Raw genomic sequence first — 18,301 nt, 5'->3', positions numbered from 1 at the left:
ATGACACAGTTTTAAATTCTTTTTCAGCGAAGTCTGTTTTAAACATTAATAGTCCTTCCTTTTCTTTTTCTAAACGCAAATGAACAATTTCAGAAATCTTTACTTCTTTTCTTCTGTATATTAATGGAGAATTTTTAGAATTGTATAGACATTGAAAATCCAAAAAGTCTTCCAGTTCCATATTTATTACCTCAAAAGGGTTTTTGTTTTTGCAAGACCTAATAAATTGTTGCCAATCCCATGGTGTCATTATACTTGAATGTTCAATTTTTTTTTTGCTCTTTCAATAATAGAATGATCACTGTCTACTTCCATGTGGGTGTGACCTCTCAAAAGAAATTTGTGGTTTATTATTTTTAAATTTGGCATTTTTTTCAACAGCCACATATACAAAGTAACTATCATAAAATTTCTATTCTGTCCAGCACAATTATCTGACCATATATTTAATTCTTCAATATTAGATTCTGTTTCTTTTAATTGTAGGGCCCACTTCAACACACACGATGCAATTTCATTACCACCTCGACCACCTTTGGTTTCATCCCAAAGAACACACGTTGCTTTGTTAAGAGTATCATCGTGTATTGTTAGGTTAAGTGTCCATAACTTCCTCAAATAAAAGCTCTGTCCATTGGTTAAATATGGAGTTGGAAGGCATTTTTGTAAATCAACCATTATGGTTTTTTTGTTACAGCCAGTTTCCTTTGCTTTAAGTTTGTCTTTTTTTTTTTCAGCATATCTTAGTTTTGCTTCATCTAGATGGGATTTATAATTTTTTTGTAAACAAGCTTCTTCTTCAATGGTTGAATTTTTTATTTTTATTATAAATTCATCACAAATGTCACAAGAATCATTAGCAGGCTCTTTAAACGCTAAGTTAAACTCATTATTAAATATCTCAGAGTACAACCAATGCTTAGCTATATTAGCCGTTGGTACTTTATGTTCTTTACAGTTATCAACATAAAGTTTATACATTTTTGATATATTTAGTTCATTTCCTAAATATTTCTTAACAGTTTTCTCTCTGCTATAATGGCTTTCAATTGCTGGAAATGACTCAATATGTTTTTTTACACCATCTCTTATGTCATCACTTATTTTATTTGGAGGGGCATGATAACCCCTTCTATCAAGAGAAACCATACCACCATGTGTTTTCTTCTTCAAAGCAGTTCTAACAAACATGTCTGATATATTCAATGTGTTAAGGTAAAACGTTTTGCACACATCAATTTTATTTTTTATTCCTGTGTTCACATTTTCAATTTCAAATGAATAAACTAAACTCTTTTGTCTTACACCAGCACGATTTCCATTACGTTCTCGTTTTCTATCCACACATTTTTCTTCAATGCAAGTGGTAATGTATTGTCTCTTCAAATTTATATCCTTATCTCCATCCCAAAATGTACAAAATATTTTTTTTCTATCATGTTCATCTATTTTTTCACTGCACTTTTTTTTACAGTTTACACAAGGAGGCTTTAATTGTTTGCATTGAATAATTTTATCACCTTTCTTTGACAAATATGACATTCCTGAAGCCAATCTCTTTTTTCTTATATTACTCTCCCAAGATGAAGGATCACATGACCTCTTACGGCTTTTATTTTTCTTACAAACTTCTTTGATTAGATAATCCACTACTTCATGTATAATAAAGTCTGTATCATTTTCAGTAATAACAGTAGAATTAACTGGTACCTGAACTATACAACTGAGACTTTCACTTGATCTATCAATAGTATTGATCATAAATGTTGGATCTTCATCAGAACCATTGTCAACACATTCATCACTTTTTTCAGTTTCAACTGTAACTGAATCGTCGCTTAGCTGATTAATAATATTATAACTTACAGTTTCCGGATTAGAAATGTATGGCACCGTATTCAAAGTTGTAGATATACTGGGTTGTTGTGATTCTAACCAGGCATCTACATTTTTGTATCTCTCATCTTCCTAAAACAATAAAAAATTACTATTACTATTACTATTACTAATTTCATATCATAACAATATTTATTATTTATTCTGATATAATAAATATTATTATGATATGAAATTAGTATTAGTAATATTAATTTTTTTATTGTTTTAGGTAGATGAAAGACAAAGATTCTTTATTACTAAACATGGTTTCTTACTGTTATACTGTATACTGGTAAATTACTGAGAGTAAGAACATCATCACCATTATTGATATTATTTGTTGTATGTACCATGCTAACAGTAGTTGGTATTGAGCAGTCATACATAATATGTGTGTCTTTAAATACCTATAATTAATATTACAATAATTCATATAATATTATAAAAATAATAAATAAGAGCCTTTTTTGATAATAAACACTATTCATGAAATTAATATTTATACTTACATCATGAACACCTTTTTCATTTGTAGCTAGTTTAAAAATGCGTTTTGCACGACTTGATTGCATTCTTACACGTAAAATATACAATATTATACTATAAAATAGCTAATAAAATATAATTTATAACAAATTTATGCTTAATCATCTAACAAAATAAACAATAATGACGTTTATAATCAATAATTTATATTAAAAAATATAAATATGATAAAAATATTACATTTGGCGGGTTGATTACTGATTGATAAATGGACTTACGATAAGAAAAACATGTGATGTTAGCAGTGTGCCATTCTTATCAGTGCTAGAGGTAAAGTATCGTAAAGGGACTTACGTTTGTATACTCCAACACTATTATTTCGTCCTACTATTTTGACCCAGAAGTAAACTATCATGCTGGACTTACGTTTCAATACTTCTATCATAGTTTAGGACTTAAGTTAGTATACTTCTAGGTAACTTTGCATTTATTGTACATAGGACTTACGTTTTAATACCTTTAAAAATATCATAAAACGCACATTCTGATTATATAACTAACTCAAAATGTCAAAAAATGGACTTGCGTTAGTTGACTTCTGCGGTACAGATATTATAAGACTTTTTACGTATTTATATATTTATCGGGACTTTTTTTCCTTGTTTGGGACTTTTTTTACCGGGACATTTTACCTAATGTGGGACTTTTTTAACCGGGACTTTTTTCCGCGATTCCAAAATAATTCGCAAATATTCATGGTTTTGACGAATTTTTGTCAATATTTGAACTTCAAATGCTAATAAAAAAAATTTTTATATTTTAATCACTATAAGAATAACTTATGAGGAACTATGTATTAAATCTTCAAGTATTTTGATACAACCAGAAAAATTTTATTGACCCTCCAGAAAATATTTTTCAGAAAAATTTAAAATTTCAGTTGTCTATAAATATCTCAAAAAAGTCAAAATATTTTGAAAATTAAATCTTGTAAAGAAAATGCCAATCTAAATAACTGGTCATCCATAGATAAAACTATTTGAACTGATTTCCACCAGGAGAGATTAGTTAAGTTTTATATGCCTTTTCATGATCAATCGGTAAGGGCCATATTTTTTCGACCAGTTATATTATCATTTGTCAGTCTATCATTAATCGTGCTTATAAGTTAGAACTCAATAACTTATCATAAACTACTTGTGAAAAATTTTATTTTAAAACATTAAATTACATAGGTGGTACAAAGTATATCAGATAAGGAATTAAAAATGCAGTTGTCACTAAAAATTATTTATAATATATTTTATAATAATTTATTTATAAAATCTTTTTTTTTAACAACTTAATATTAAGTAAAACCAATCACTTTAATAGTTTTTGTTCTAGTCTTATGTTATTTAGATAACTCGGTATAAATTCTTTTCAAACTGACCATTATAATCATTGTTGGATTATGATATGTAATTTATGCTAATCATCAGTTTCTATACTTCATCAAGTAGTTGTACACTTGTACCGGCAAGTCGGAATCATCAGGTTGGTGCACTTTACTACTATCAATTTAGTATAATTAAATTTATTTTTATGTATTTAATATTTATATTCAATTGGTTTGAGCGTGTCACTATTGGTTTTGTTGTATTACCTATTAGTAGAATACATTAAGCACTCTGAGGTCAGTCAGTGTCCACAATCATTTTAAATTGTTATAATAAAACTTACTATCTATGAAGATTTTTTGTTTCTAATGCATTTATGCATGTGCCAGTGTGACATAAGGTACTTTCATATTTTTAATATCAAATACATTTTAATACCATACCCTAATTTTTAAAATATAAAACCCTCGAAGAATATAATATAGATTAATATAATACTATTCAGTAAAATATTTTGAAATTTAAGATGAATATCAATGGTTAAATACTCTAAGTATCTAACATTAATTATTAATACATGGTAATAGGTAATAGTTTATCATATACCTATCAAGTTTTATTACTCAAGAATACATAAAATTGAGGTAAATTAATACCTAAAGTTAAAATACAATTATTTTTTTTAAATGTAAAAAATATACTACATTTACATTTTTTTGTTTATTGTTTTTGTATTGTTTGTAACTTTGTAAGTATGTCAATATTTAATTTTTCAGATAATTGACTTAATATTTTAATATTTTTGTTTATTGTGGAAGAAACCTTTGGTGACATGCGAAACACCATCATTCAAACGTCTCATAAAAGCTTTATGTGGCCTTGACGATACAACCTCATTACCAGATCGTAGAGTCATTTATATAGATTCAAATAAGAAGAACACATTATACATAACTAGTTTAACTGATTGAATAGCCAAACAAAATGTTACATGCACAACGGCTGATATGTGGTCTTGCAATAACAAAAGTTACTTAAGTATGTCAGGTAACTTTATAGATGATCATACTTATGTTAGATATTCATACGTTCTAGGTTGTAGAAGAATTAAAGGCAATCATACTTTGTAATATAGCAGAAGTAATGAATGAAATAACTCATACATATAATATATAGAACTCTAAAATATCACATACAAAAACTGATAATGCTAGCAATTTTGGCAAGGCGTTCAGAACATACTCATTGAAATCTATTGGTATGGAGTTTTCAAATAAGTTTAATGATAACTAGTTAGGTGATGAATCTATATGTGATGAACATAATTATATGGGGCAGTTTTGGCACAGATTTTGATACTGTAGATTTATCCACATTATTTTTAAATTCTGAAGATATGGAAAGTGATGATATAGGTATTATGCTTATTGCAACTGTTGATGTTGACAAAATTTCTGGTAAGTGTTATAAAATAACCTCCAAAAATGTTTTTAATAAACTATGTAGTTTTTGGAATCTTTTAAGTTGAAGCACAGTAGCATCAGACAAAGTATATGAAATCTGTAATTTCAAATCTCCTTTACTTATTATAACAAGGTGAAATTATTCATATGATGCTGTAAAAAAAATAATTGCACATAAGGAAACTGTAAAATCTTCATTTATTGAATTAAAACTTGAACAGCTAACAAAAAAAGATGGGTATATTAGAAATTAGAAGACTACTGTTTTGTTATGGAACCGCTTGCCATTTCACATGATAAGTTACAATCTGAATTATCTTTTTTTTGGGTTATGTCGCACCTACCATAATTTTGTTAAGACTTATTAATTCAAAAGACAAATTTAATGTATTGCAGACATTTAGCACTATCAATTATTAAAAGCTTGAAAGAAGATTTAGTTTTATATTTGATTTAGAAAACATATAAAGTAAGCCACATATCATTCCTTCAATATCTCATCCTAGGCTTAAACTTTCACGGGTACCTAATTAATAGATATTTAACTTATAATAAAAATTTATTTTTGTCTGAATGCAATTTTATGAATTCATTAACCAATTCAGATTCTAATTCCATTGAAAATAATTCTGCTGGTAGTGATGACAAATTGTATGGTATTTTAACACAAAGTAAATATTTAATTGATTGTTCGGCTGCTGTTAGAGTACAGTTAAATGTAGATAGTACTAATGGAGGAACTGTACAAGCACTATCTTATTTAGATTCCAAAAATAAAGACTTTAAGTTGATTATGGTTAACACATTCCCAATTGTCAAAAAACTATTTTTTAAATATAATACTACCACTCTCCCTTCTTCAGCACCAGTTGATGCTATTTAGTAGTGGACACCAAATCTTAACCCCATGAAGAAACGGTCTTCAGGATAAGACTTCTGAAATGTTACTGTGTTGTAGGTGCTTAATGAAAGAATTTCATAGTTGTTAATAATATTATATAAAATATATCGAAACTTTTTTTTATACTTTATGAAGTTTGTTTTTTTTTTAAACATTTTAGTATGATATGTATTTACTATATTTTTATAATTTACTTATCAACCATTATTTGTATAAATAGTTAAATTTTTTGTATATACATTTTAATAATTAATTGCTATATAAAAGTTGTATTTACTGCAATCTATATTTATATTTTAAGTATTATTTTTGACGTATTGTTTAATATTTTATTAATAAGTCTATTCAGTTAATGCTTTTTAGTGACTTACAATACTTGATTCAAAAAAAAAGAATAAAGTACAGATAATAAATGAATTACTTTTTAATATTTTTGCTATAAATATTACTCCATAAGTATCATATAAATTGTAATATATTGCTTTTTACAATTAAAATTTTCTTGCAAAGAATGCATTTTATTAAAACAAATCATTTATTACTTATTTCCCAATTTCCCATACATAAATGTACATGTTTTTTGTTGTTCATTATTTACCTACATTGTTTTTCTTTTAATACAATCTTACTTAATTATAAACTTTTGTTATAATTAATCAAATTAATACTAAAGTTAAATATCATATTATAAATGATGATAAAATCTACACGTTGCACACTTGTACCCAACCTTCAAAAATAAAGATACAATTGACTTTATGACGAAAACAAATAAAAATAATTATGAATTAATGAAAAGGAATCTTAAAATTTGATAAAAATTATATATTATAACTATGAAATACCATATTTTAGTTATAAGATAAAAGGATAAAAGTTAAATTTATTTTATTTTATTTGCTGAGTATAAATTGATAAACAAAAAAAGTGTAGATTAATATTATAATTTAAAAAATTTATCATTTTTTTATCCGGATAAATTTTTAGTTATCTTCTCACAAAACTGCCTCCTAGACAACTGTAGAACTAAACAGATTTTTATGAAATTTTTTGTACATAACATTTCATCTTAAACATCTGGTTACTAATTTTTATTACAATAAAAATAGGCTTTTCATCTTTTTTTTAATAAACATTTTTTTTTTTTAAATTTAATTTGAAGCCTTTTATAATAAACATGTTTATTGAAATGAAAATTGACATTATACATAATAGTTAAAACTCGAGCCTTTTCTTTCTTGATATAAGGATTTTAAATTCTTAAATCACATCATCTGTGTCAATTTCAATAGAAATTTGTTATTCTATGAATATCAACGTTAATTCATCCAAGAACTGTGGGGTCATCGCTGCAACTTGATTACAAAGATAATGTAAAGATATTTTTTAAGTGTTCACTGGTCAATCATGCTGATGATTATTTTAGTTCAGAATAGAAAAATTTTGTTTGGTATCAACTATTCAACTATTATAATAAACAATAGACTTTTTCGTATTTAGACATTGTCGAGTTAAAAATGTAACCATCGTCATTTGTAAAAAAATATAAATAGTTAATACCTACACTAAAAATAAAACCCATATTTCTTTACTGAGTATTGAGAACCATCTACTATAAATTTAATAACAAGTCAATACTCTAAATTTATATTGCATTACTATTTTTTAATCAATAACTAACCAGTAGAAATTATGAATTGTTCATGTGCTCTTAAACGTCTGCTTGCATACTTCATAGTCCACTTATGCTTACCGTTTACAGATTATTATAATAATTAAGAACATTCAGGTGACTAGTAGAAATTAGTATTTATAGTAGTAGACGCCGCTTATAAGACTCACTTTGGGACCAGCACAAAGTGAGTCTTATAACTGAATGAACCTTATAGGCGAAGTGGAAATAAAAAATTATGTACGTATTTATAAATTTTATTTTATTACATATTTTGCTTTGATTTTATTAATACATACATTAAAATAATTAAACGTTAATATATATTACATATAAAAATTATTTTTGAAAAAAATTAAATTTAAATAATTAAACGTAAATTTATATTACATATAAAAATTATTTTTGAAAAAAATTAAATTTAAATAATTAAACGTAAATACATATTACATATAAAAATTATTTTTGAAAAAAATTTGTAATTTTAGTTTGTTTTTTATTTTCTTCTAATATTCCGAAAATATACTGTTCGTATTCGTATTGTATATTAAAATTATTACCACGGTGATGGACAGCTCTCCTTATCACGTATAAAGCCTCCAGAACCTCTTTATTTGATGGTGGTTTAACTACGACGTCGACTTCTTCTTCATCGCTTTCGTCATTCTCCTCATCGTTGGTGATTTCATTTATAATAGACTGTCAAATTTGGTCCTCAGAATACTGTTCAGAAGTTTGGAGATCACGATCTATATCCATCCAATCCTCATATGTTTTTTCAGCGAGGTCTTTACAATGGTCATCTTCTTCTTCCTCCTCTTCCTCAGTTTTGACGAAGCCTCCGTGACGAAAACAATTTCGAATAGTCACATCACTAATATTATTCCACGCTTCATTGACAAAATGTAAGGCCTCGAGAATGTTGATTTTCTTGGAAAGGTCATTAGCCTTTAAAGTCGAAGTAGACTCACATTCAAACATTTCATCAATGAGAGTGATTACCTTTTTTCTCATTTTTAGTCTATAGTAAGCTTTAAGTGTACGAATAATTCCTTGATCACAGGGCTGAATAAGTGATGTGGTATTAGCCGGTAAAAAAACCAGTTTTATATTTTTCAAGTTCAAACTTACATTGTGAGCTGTGCAGTTGTCTACTAAAAGTACAATTTTTCTGTCTAGTTCATTATCCCATTTGATCAACCACTGACTAAAGATTTCTTGAGTCATCCATGCATTTTTATTCGCTGTATAATCAACAGGTAAAGCTTTAACTCCTTTGAAACAACGAGGTTGCTTACTCTTCCCGACAACAAGCAGTTTCTTTTTTTCTCCCGTCATACTGGCACAACACAAGATCGTTATTCGTTCTTTACATGATTTTGTTCCCTTTGCTTTGTCATTTTAAAGAACATAAGTATGCTCAGGTAGTGCTCTAAAGTACAGGCCAGTCTCATCAGCATTAAACACATCAGAGGGTGAAAATTCGGAGATGATTGAAGGCCATTCATTTTCTAGCCAAAAATGTGCACTCGTAAAATCTGCGTCACCTTGTTCTCCGTGCATTTTTTGGAAACAAATGTTTTCTCTTTTTTTCCACCGATGGAACCCCCCCTCTGTCGCTTTGAAGTCAACCTTTCCCATTTTTTCTGCCAATTCTTCAGCTTTTTGGCGAAGCAAAGGACCTGACACGCGAGCATCTTTATTTCTAACTTTTACAAACCATTCTTTCAATGCACGTTCAACAGTATCATCCTTTCCACATCTTTTCCTTTTTCGACTTTGCGACTCATTTTGTAATGCTTCACATTCAATGTTTTCCCTATTCTTCAATATTCTACCCAATACCGATTGTGAAATGTTCGGCCTAACTGCTGCATCACGTTGTCCCATCTTTGGAAGTTGATCATATTTTCTTAAAATGTCTAGTTTGTCATTCAATCTAAGAGCACGTCGCGTATTGGCACTCATGTTAACAACAAGAAAAGCACGCGTTGAAATTCGAATACCGACTGATCGTTCATTGACTCATTGTACAACAATTAAACCGTTGACTGCAATGATAACTGAGTATGTACATGTGCACGTGTACGTATGTGTATTTATGTACCCGTAATTACGATAACTGTGCAGCCACCAGATAATCAGTACACTATAATAACGATAATCGTTGCGATAAATGTGAACTTTTATCTGCGATAAAAATTATTATACGTTATTAGGTACCAACAGAAACTAGAAATAATCAACACGAATATTATTTAATTTTTCAATACCAATTTATTTCTAAATTATAACCAAAAAAGTTTGTTTTCTACTATTTATTTTACGAAATTTGAGTCTTATAACCGAAGTGTTGAGTCTTATAACCGATTTTTTTTTAATGTATTTGGACACGTCCGGACCGTTCCAGACGATTTTGAGTCTAATAAGCGACTGAACCTTATATCCGTGAGTCTTATAAGCAGCGTCTACTGTATATCATCTTCATCTTCAGAATTAATTTCTTCATCAGAATCAGGAATGACTAAATGATTTTCTGTAGGATCAATAGAATCTTCATCAGTGTCAGAAACAAAACATCTGCCTTGTTGAGATATAGGTGTATATAAATCATCATCATCAGACCATTCAGAGTCTGAACTGCTATCAGGTATACTTTGCACACGTGAATAAAATGAAGTTGAATTAATTTTCACCGATAATGGAAAAATTAACTGTATGAATATTTCGAATACTAGGTATAACATAATTTATAAAGCACACAAAAGTGAAATCATAAGTGCATGATGTCCCAAATTTGGCACATACACAAATTTGATTGTATCTAAACAAATATTTGATGTAAAAATGTGTACTTACCATGGTTGGATAGAGCGTAAAATTTTGAAGGAGATCATATTTTTTTTAACGAAATTCGTACGTTTAAAAATGTCTTATCATTGTTTGAAATCAACAACACAACTGATAACATGTTAATTATTATATTCATGATGTTATTCGTAATAGCCAGCACAATTTTAATCCTAGAGGGCAGCACCTTACATAGTTTTTATATGCCTTTTCGTGCCGAATCTGGCCATGCATGCAGTTTTGGAATATTTCAATTATTTTAGACACAAATAATAAAAAACCAGTATGTGCCACATATGGTACAATATGCATTAAGGGGATATATTATAAATAGGTATCATGTTACTACTTTATAACTTTTTTAAATATTATTGTGTTTAATGTTATATCAAAACTTAAAATATAATTAAATTAAATGATACCTAGTTTTAATTAATAAGTACAATCGGCAAATTACATTTTTTTTCTTACTTATTTTATTGCAATATCTTTAGGCTACCCTTACCTAAAATAAACCATTGCCCATTGGTTACACTAAATAAATTCCAATTCCTTAAAACATACAATATGTTGTCTTCAGTATTATTTAATAACCTATAGGCTACACAACTACAAGCAGTAATTTGTTCGAACTTATGATGACATGTGTTATATGTATATAAATGTAATATAAGTTAGGTTCGGTTAAATAGGTATATAAAAACAATTTACTAGGAAATTACACCCGTGAAGAAAAAACATATATAAATGGAATATCTTTTATATTGCTTATTTCATTAATGCAATTGTAACAGAAACACAATAAAAAAAAAAAAATCATCATTGTATTATTATTATTATTTAATAATTAAAAATTAACAACTTATTACTAATTCGTGACTAAACCATACTCTGTTAATCATATGAATTTCTACACGGCATGCACAACATTTTATTTGTGATATTCATTAATTTCTAAATTCACTTAATACTTTATTATTATTCATTGTGAATTTTTAAATGATGTCACACATGCATATATATATATATATATATATAAATTTAAATTGATTAAACAATTAATTTTTGTTATAATTGTAATATAAGTTAGGTTCGGTTTATAGGTATATAAAAAAAATTTACTAGGAACACCCTTAAAGAATAACGCATGTATAGAGGTGTTAGTGGTTCGGGTTAAATCGGGTGCAAGGCCCTGATACAAACATTGATCCAAATATAATAATAATATATTTCAAATAGTTATACGTCTTAAAAAATCTAGTCTACAGTATAATAGTAATATAATTATAATATTTAAAAAAATAGTTGCCTATACGATATATTAACAGATATAAATTAATAATTTGATCTACGCATTACGTTTGCCAATACAATAATAATAATTTAATCCACATCACGTTTTGTTCAGCAATCTTATTTTAAAATTCTGCTATTGTTAACTTGTTATTAACAATCTTAGTACATAAATATTGTAATTTTACATTTTTTCCTGATCCATGTTTATTTTTTATTCTTACGGGTTCCATATTATGTAAAGATAATTTAGTTTTACCTACCCCCACTTCCTCAATTTTATTAATCAGCTTCCAAGTTGTTGAATGACTATGCCCGATTAAATGCGGAAACCTATTGTTCCAGCTTTCACAAATATTATTTGAACGATTGTACGGTGCCTGGAGTGTAATATAACCTCGTGTACGTTCCATGTTTCAGGGGGGATACAATGATATTTTTCAGACCAAATATGCAGGGTACCGTCGTCATGAAGGCGCCCGCCACGGAGACGCCTGAACGTTCTATTAATATTTTTTTCTGTTGTAAGCAATTTCAATGGTCGTATTTAGTGCCATATATAAATCAGAGGTTGACAGCTACATTTTGATTTCTACGAGTGATAACGGCTTTGTAGAAAAATAACAATAGTCGGCATGCCGCTGGCGGCGACGACCAACCCAAGAGTTTATATTTATATTATTTCCAGTTTATTTCATTCCAAAAATGACCAGTCATTGCCTGCACGTTCTATTGTCCTATTGTAACACCCAACATTTCAGCAATCGATTTATCTTACTAATCGTTTATAAGGTAAAAAATAGAGAACACAACAAAAGTTTCAATATTTTAGTTCAAGTTTCGTATTCGACGTATTACAACATACCGCATTCCTGTTTTACATTTTTTACTGTTGAATGTATTAATATTATTACGGTAATCTGAAAAACAACCCCAAATATATTCCTAACTGTTGTATACAGCAATCTAAAATATTAATTAATAATATCAAAAAAATTTAAAATTTGAATGATATAACTTTTATAATATTATCTTGATCACACAGTTAGATTACGTAAAGAATAAAAATATTTATTATGATAACAATGAACAATATTACGAATATAAAATATCATATTGCGCATAAAATAGCTGGACACTATATTTTGAAAATACAAACTTTCCAAAACCTAGCGCTTCGTAAATTATTAAATGCCCCTCCCTATGTATCTAATCATACTATTCATTCAGATTTAAAAATGCCTCTAGTGCATGATGAAGCAAAAATTTATTATAAACGTTTCCACCACCACTTATTATCTCACCCCAATCCCCTCGTTAGAAATCTCTCTACCCCAACTATCCCCGGAAACCCTCCAAGAAGGTTAAAACGTAAATGGTGCCGTGACTTGCTTATATAAATCAAGTACTAAATAATTAAGTACACTCAAAAAAAAAAAAAAAAAACGAGCGAGTGTCATTAATGGGTGGCTGCTCTCATCAAACGTAACATGTAGTATATAATTTATTGTAAACTGTTTTTATATTAATATTAATTGTTTTGATACCTTGTATATATTCTGTCTCACATTTACTTATTGTGCCTGAGGTATAGATTGTAGATTTCTTTTATAAATAAAAAAAAAAAAAAAAAAAAAAAATATTTTAGTTCAAGTTTCGTATTCGACGTATTACAACATACCGCATTCCTATTTTATTTTTTTACTGTTCAATGAATTAATATTATTACGGTAATCTGAAAAACATCCCCAAATATATTCCTAACTGTTGTATACAGCCATCTAAAATATTAATTAATAATAGCAAAAAAATTTAAAATTTGAATGATATCACTATTACAATATTATCTTGATCACACAGTTAGATTACGTAAAAAATAAAAATATTTATTATGATAACAATGAACAATATTACGAATATAAAATATCATATTGCGTATAAAATAGCTGGACACTTAAACGAACTATATTTTGAAAATCTCCATCTAATAAAAAATTTACTATCATTTTGACGTACGTAAGTAAAATCTTTAAAACAAATTTTGTCATTGTAGGTAGTAGGTACTATGTACAGGAACTAGAGAAGTATACTAATAACCGTCTAAGGTTTAACCGTAATAACTTATTGTTAGCAATATAAGGAATCGCAGAAAAAAAACCTGACGGAAAAAAGTATAACAAATATAAACAATTTTATATCCGGATTACGGCTACTCAAATACAAAAATAGTAGGCACACAATATAGTCATATAATAATAATAATAATAATAATAATAGTTACAGCAGGTCAGTCGACTGTAAAAATATAACAATAATTATAGTATAAATATTTTATTGGGTATAGTGTAATATGATATTAAATATATAATTAAAATAAAACTCTATGTTGTCATTCCAATACATATAAAGTGTTCACATTTATATTTTTGGGCTTTTTTTCCATTAAGTTTTTTTTCTGGGCTTTTTTACGTAGACATTTATCTGCCTACCCAATAGAGGTAGCTCGAGAAGAGTTAATATAAACGGTAATCTAAATAATGTATAGAAAAGTACATTAAATAAATGTTTATTAAATTTCATCAAAATGTAATTTGTATCATGATCTACGAAATGTATAAAAATATAATTTGTAGCACGCAATAATGATTCATAAGTTGGAAATGATGTATTTTATGGTTTTATAAAATTTTGAAAATTGCTCTCCTGAAAATTTACTTTTTTCACATATCAGCTTTGGCTCACAACCACAGATATATATATATATATATATATATATATATATATAATGCTACATTATGGTCACTTTAATAAATTGTAAATGTGATGCATATCCTTTGCTCTCAACAATGATGTAATGTAATTATTTACATTACAATCATGTATTAATTATAAATACTGTTATAACCTAACCTAACCTAACCTAGAGAACACAACAAAAGTTTCAATATTTTAGTTGAAGTTTCGTATTCGACGTATTATAACATACCGCATTCCTATTTTACTTTTTTTACTGTTGAATGAATTAATATTATTACGGTAATCTGAAAAAATCCCAAAATATATTCCTAACTGTTGTATACAGCCGTCTAAAATATTAATTAATAATATCAAAAAAATTTAAAATTTGAATGATATAACTTTTATAATATTATCTTGATCACACAGTTAGATTACGTAAAAAATAAAAATAATTATTATAATAACAAAGAACAATATTACGAATATAAAATATCATATTGCGCATAAAATAGCTGGACACTTAAACGAACTATATTTTGAAAATCTCCATCTAATAAAAATTGAAGAATTGCAAGAATTACAATTGTCATACAGAATTTAAATCACAGAATCTGTTAGAAACATTTTTAAAATTGATTAATGATGTTAGCAAATGTTTTGGTTTGTATGGATTTGTCGATGTAAAGTGTATTGGTTATGTTGAGGCTAGTTCAAAAGATATTCAATTATGTTCTGGTTGTCAAGAATTACTAATTGATGATTTTCAAACAATAAAATCCAAAATTATTAAGGATCTCGAAAATTATGTAAGTTTACTGAATAATCCTTAGTTCTAATGTATTAATGTTTTTGAAAATTTATTTTTTTTTATAATTTTAAGTCATTGCTATCTACATAAAAAAAATTATGCAAGGTATCAACATTTTTATTATTATAATTTTTTTTAATTTTTTTACTTTTTGAATCATAACATAAATTTTTAATTTCATACTGAAAGCAGTATGGTTTTTTGAATACTTTTTAGATATATTAAAATGTAATTTTATCAGTAGTTATAATACTTACAAATAAAAATGAGTTAGAATGGTTAAGTGGTGCAGGGATACCCCATAAAATGTATGATTATTAGTTATAATAAATAAACTTATGGTTCAAAACTTAATTTTTATAGATCGAAATTTTTGGTATAATATTATGGTTTTAAACATGATATTAAATATGTAGAAATTTTAATTTAAGACTTAAAATACTTATAATGACTAATGGTTTAATACTAATGATACAATTTTTTTTTTTTTTTGAAAACCATTGTGTGATAATGACTTAAAATTATATGAATTAAATATTTTCAAAATCATTTGTTTTTTTGAAAAAATGAGTGTTTTATATTTAATGGATAAATTTGTTTATAAGTGGCTTATAAATTATTTATTTTTTTTGTTATTTTTATTTTATAGCTGGCTGACAAGAGAGCAAGGTTATTAAAACTAAAAAAATAAAGAATATAAGAGAATATCTTTACAACAATCTGGAATTTTAAATATTATGTTTAATATTATATCAAATTCAGAGCATATTTTAAGTAATTTTCACTGGGTGGCACTTCAATAAAATTGTCTACCAGAGGAACATAAAAAGAAAATCAACTCTCCTATCTCAACAATTTTGATATAGGTTTATTGGATACACGTCATAATGTCGCGGTAATTTTGTCGCTGTAAAAATGTCGCTATAAAAATGTCGCGGTTAAAATGTCGCGAATACAAAAATATCGCGATGTCAAAAATATGATTAATATAATACTAATATATTATAATTAGGGTTCGGATTTATATGCAAAAATATGTTGCCAAAAATTGATTTTATAGACTACAGAGTAGTACTACACAATACACAATACCTATTATACGTAAAACGAACACAGATTACAAACTGCTCGTCGCAGTGTTCATTATCGCATTTATATTTTATATTGATATTTTAAAATTAGTTACAATGATATTATGATAAGATATCTGGTATTTCAGCCGATAAAATTGCGTCCAGGAATAATCTATATATCGAATAATTTTATAATGTACAGTTTACACAAATAAATAAATTGTATTTTTATGTCAATTGATATTGGAAGTTATACGAAATTCCACGCAGGTAGTCGTTAATTGATCGATTTTCATAATCATCACATATGGCTTTAAGTCGAATTGCAGAATCTTTGTATTTTTTCTTTTTCGGAGGTTTGATGCCAGCAATATACTGTTCAATTTTTAGACGGTTTAAGCTTTCTTCTTTTTTCAGTGAATCGATAAAAATCCAAATAGATGGATGACGAGAACTTAACATTGAACTAAAACAATTATGCCAACCCTCGACTGAATTGTTAGTTCATGGAATATCATACTTTAATAATGCATAACAATTCCATACATTTATAGAAAAGAAAGGGGCTCTTCTCGCTCTCCGGCAGGGTCTTCCGATCCATGTGTCTTCGAAATAGTTGATTAAACCTGATAGACTATCTTCATTTTCTCTATAAAACTCGGAATCCAACAGAGATTCAAATGCTGAAATTACATTATTTTCAGGTACATAAGCTAAGGCTGCTAGTTTTCTTAATTCGAGTGCAAAATTTGAATCGTTTGTATACCTAACTTGTAGCCCATTTGATTGTACATGTCGCCAAATAGATTGTGTTAAATGGAAAAAACACCCTTTAATGTTAATTGATGGAAAAACATATTTTGAAGCGTTCATACAGTGGCGTCATTTCAGGTTTTTTTTTCGGGTGTGCAAAGTTTCAAGCAGGCCATTTTGAAATATCACCAGGCCATATAAAAATAGATATACATACGTATATGTATATTATACTGCATTCAATATTTCCATACATTATAGACCGGTTATTACTATTTGATTTTAATCATATAAATAATTGTGCATTTGTGGCTCGTGCATTATTTTAGGCTTCAGCAAGGCGCAGGCCAATTGTAACATTCTAAAAGTAAGGGGTGCAACCGCACACCCTGCCACCCCCCAAATGACGCCCCTGCGTTCATAGCAGCTTTTTCAAAATCAAACATCATTGATTTTGGATTAAGCTGTGGTTTTAAAAATTTTAATGCTAAAAACATGCGTTTGTATCTTCTTTTTTATTAGGAAGAAGTATATAAACAGCTGGTACAACTTTTGAATAATTTATTCCATGAATAGTATAGAGTTGGTGGAAAATACTAGGTACGCAAGAAAATGTACCATCGCATAACCAATGTTCACATTGTTCCATCAATTGTAAATTGTTGTCGATAGTAAAAATTAAAAACCGGTCTAAGTTATTTTCGTAATCAATGCTATCATATTTTAAAAAAAGCTCACCGGTTGAAGTTTTTGTGTAATTATCTGGTATTTTGAGTTCAGTTACTGATTTTGGATCAGGAGGAGCTGATCTTTCTATTTTTCTAACTCGTTGAATTGTTCGTTTTAATCCTGTTGTACTCGGAAATTGACCAGCTATATTGGAAGTGGTCTAAAATCATAAATTAAAAATAATTATTATATATTATTATTATTATTATATTATTATATATATTATATTATTATATATATATTATAATATATTATATTATATTATTATATTATTATA

General features: G+C 27.4%; 1 pseudogene; it reads right to left on the bottom strand.

Annotated features, from left to right (window-relative positions):
• Window positions 1-16,770: 16,770 nt before the first annotated feature.
• Window positions 16,771-18,136, bottom strand: LOC149059445 (uncharacterized; annotated as a pseudogene).
• Window positions 18,137-18,301: the final 165 nt, after the last annotated feature.

The sequence above is a fragment of the Diuraphis noxia genome, unplaced genomic scaffold (genome assembly GCF_037042655.1).
Source record: "Diuraphis noxia isolate RWA-SAM2 unplaced genomic scaffold, SU_Dnox_SAM2 contig0001, whole genome shotgun sequence".
Classification (NCBI taxonomy): Eukaryota; Metazoa; Arthropoda; class Insecta; order Hemiptera; family Aphididae; genus Diuraphis; species Diuraphis noxia.
This window is presented reverse-complemented; position numbering and strand designations above follow the sequence as displayed.